Source organism: Puntigrus tetrazona, chromosome 14 (genome assembly GCF_018831695.1).
Source record: "Puntigrus tetrazona isolate hp1 chromosome 14, ASM1883169v1, whole genome shotgun sequence".
NCBI classification, from domain to species: Eukaryota; Metazoa; Chordata; class Actinopteri; order Cypriniformes; family Cyprinidae; genus Puntigrus; species Puntigrus tetrazona.
Genome location: NC_056712.1, coordinates 26,526,789 through 26,529,853, shown reverse-complemented (window position 1 = coordinate 26,529,853; position 3,065 = coordinate 26,526,789).

The window sequence follows — 3,065 nt, the reverse complement described above, 5'->3', positions numbered from 1 at the left end:
AGGACTGCGGAAGTGCAGCGGGGAAACAAACCTGTAAACCTTCACTTTTATGGTCCAGCTACATTAGGCATATCTTACATCTGTCATCAGCCATCAATCTGAGCAGCTGATGATGTTCAAGTGGACACACACACTAACTAATAATACTTACAGTATGTCTTCTAGCATTCATTCTTGTGCCTCTTTCAGTATCTGCATATATATATATATATATATATATATATATATATATATATATATATATATATATATATATTTGGCTCATGTAGATTATATGACATTACAAGTACACTATATTGAACATTTACACACACACACACACACACACACACACACACAGGTCAAATCCATCATGAAGGTTCGACTGATGATCATTAATGGATCTGCTGACTTTTTTTTACACTGAGATCATGTGGATCAAACACATTTATCTTCAACATTTTCAGTACTAGATGCAGCCTGTGTGGTTAAAAGTGCTATATAAATAAAAATGATTGATTGATTGATTGATACTATAACACAGACACAAAGACAAGACTTTTTTCAAGTTTTGATGAATAACTCCACAGGAACAAATGACTAGTGCACTATTAACATTGTAGTAACTACTATTACCTAACAAGAAACCCTGATTAACAGTTTCATTAGTAATAGCACTCATTTGAAATTTCACAATTAGCAAATCAAAACAGTTTTTATATATCCTGGAGAACTCCTAATAACTATTGTATACAGGTTGATAATTAATAATAACGGTGCATAATAATTAATTCATTCCAAAATTAAGATGATGATAACACGCTGGTAATGAGTCAAGTGTTACTAAATCCTTCTGAAGGAACTAGTACTTACTTGGATCAGTACTCTGAAGTGAAGATCATAGTAACTATTGACCTAAAAACAGCACTCCTTTTAGAAGGATGTAGTAAGAACCGAATAACTACCATTACTTTACAAAACCTTCAAAGCTTACAAAGATTTCAGTCATTACTAGTGAGTTATCATAATCCCCATAATCTCTATTACAATACTGATCCTAATAATTAGTACTCATTACTAGTGAGTTACCATGATCTTCACTTTATTATTATACTTCATAGATTATTCACATTAATTATGAACCTGAATACAGTCATTCTTAGTAGTTCTTGGGGAGGTATGAAAAGAATAATATTTACTGATTAGCTAATATTGAACTACCACTTTCAACTAAGTACTAGTACTCACTAATTCATTCATCAGAGTTTCTTGTTAGTTAGTAATAGTTACTCGAGTGCTAATATTGAGTTACTCATGGGTAGTTGTTTATTAATGATGGAACCGTTTTCTAAAGTGTTTCCTCAAACCATTATTCCACTATTTCACTTTCAGGCTCAAACATACAATTGAAAAAATAATTTTGAAATAATAACAGACTACGTGATCTTATGAATGTATGCCGAATAAAAACAAAAACTCATGGTACAGATACACAAAAATAGGCTTTGGCATGTTTATGCAATGGTTAGGATTAGGTTTGTGGTTTAGATGTGTATCATATGTCTGTAAAAACTGTATCATATGCACGGCAATGCATTTTTGACTATATGCGTGCGAAAACTTTGTAATAAATGCACACCAAACACATGTGTGTCATATATACGTCATATGTGTCTCAAGTTCCTGGGAACCCACATCTCTGAAGATCTGTCCTGGACCACCAACACCTCCAGCCTGGTCAAGAAGGCTCACCAGCGTTTATTCTTTCTGAGGAAACTTAAGAAGAACCAGCTGTCCTCAGCCATCCTGGTGAACTTCTATCGCTGTACAATAGAGAGCATCCTAACAAACTGTGTCACAGTCTGGTATGGGAGCTGCTCTATTGCTGAAAACTGCCCAGCGCATCACAGGAACTCCACTTCCATCCATTGAGGAGATCCAGAAGAGACACTGTTTGCGTCGAGCACGCAGTATTCTTAAGGACTCCTCTCACCCTGCCCACAAACTGTTTTCCGGCAGGCGATTCAGATTCCCCCGGACTAGAACAAGTAGACTGAGGAACAGCTTTTTTACCAGAGCTGTCTCACTACTGAATTCTACCCCCCACTGATGTCTGCCCCACCCACCCCATTAAAAACAAAAATACAAAAATGCACTGTTAACATTCATTGCACTCCACTGTATATATCTTTGTAAATGTATGTACATATCCACTGTACATACTCTTGTAAAATTGTCTATACATATCCTGTATATCCTGCTCTTTCTTATGTACATAACGATCTGTAAATTGCTTACACATAATCACTGTAAATTCCCCCTTCTCATCTGTAATTTAATTTGTACATATTTATCTTTGTAATTTATATTTATATTTGTACCTATCCTGCACTTGCTGCTTATTGCACTCCTGGTTAGACCTAAACTGCATTTCGTTACCTTGTACTTGTACATGTGTAATGACAATAAAGTTGAATCTAATCTAATCTAATCTAATATACGCCAAAATCCATCCTTTTCTTTTACCGTACTGTTTATATGCATTTTCATGAGACTGGGCTGTAACAGAAGTATAAAAAGATCCAAACACTCACATCTACGGTACAAAACATACACAAATAAATCACCTTGTGTAATTTTATGATTTACCTAACAGCTTTTTTTAACTGCTTACACATTAACTCTTCACTCGTCACAAAGCTGACTCTCAAACAGAAGAAGCACACTTCATCTACAAAACTATACACTACTTCTCATAAAACTGTATCACACACACAGGAGTTAACACTATTATGGCAAAGGTGTTTGCAAACGTTTGCTTTTGAGAGTGATATTTTAAAAGCAGTGCTTTGTTTTGCAAGAGAAGCGAGTTCTTGGACGGGTGTAGAAAGCTTTGGAAATGTGTGTGAGCCGCTGGAAAAACTACAAGATCACTTTTCATCTCTTTTAAGACACAGCCATTTAGTCGACTGATTCATTCAAAACACTGATTCATTAAATCACTTCATTCAAAAATCCACTAACGTTACAGTAATAAATATTAAAGTGTGTGCTGGGACGAGTTCAAGGGATCAAATGTGCAGCTG